This window comes from Saprolegnia diclina (assembly GCF_000281045.1).
Source record: "Saprolegnia diclina VS20 unplaced genomic scaffold supercont1.9, whole genome shotgun sequence".
In the NCBI taxonomy this organism is placed as follows: domain Eukaryota; phylum Oomycota; class Saprolegniomycetes; order Saprolegniales; family Saprolegniaceae; genus Saprolegnia; species Saprolegnia diclina.
In genome coordinates this window covers 254,753-255,371 of record NW_008246076.1, presented here as the reverse complement: position 1 = coordinate 255,371, position 619 = coordinate 254,753, and positions in this window count along the sequence as shown.

The following is a 619-nucleotide window of genomic DNA, read 5'->3' as shown; positions in this document are numbered from 1 at the left end:
CAAGAGTTTGGGCGTGTCCGCCTTCTCCACCGCGCCCACTTACACCTCTTGGACGACAACGGCCAGCTCAAACCAGAGTTTGCCGCGCTCTTGTAATGCCATGTATACTAGCCGGACCGGACTCGATATAATAGATCACTGCTGGTAACATGTGGTGCTCCATTCTTCAAGTGGCTGAAGAGGGTTTCTCACAGCTCTCGCGGTTTGCTCATGTATGCGGAACAGTCCATGGACAAAGCGCGCCTGCTATTATGTCAGAATGAACGTCCTAACGGTGCAGGAAAAGATATGACTCGCAGCATTTCCCACGGTACCAGTGCCAACACATGAGCATGAGTGCGGTGCAGGCGCTGTATCTGGATTTCGTTGCTACGCTCTGCACCATTGACAAAAAAGACGTCGAGATTGGCTGGGACCTCAACGTGCAAACGATAGCGCTGTTCAAAGCCGTCCAGGCAAGCTGCACCTCAACAAGGACGGCACGCGGAGCAGCTCGATACTCTGCGTCGACAAAAAGCACGGAAGAACCGAGATCTTCTCCACGGTGTGATGGAGGTTAGTCTTGCTACAAGAGCGCGGCAAACTCTGGTTTGAGCTGGCCGTTGTCGTCCAAGAGGTG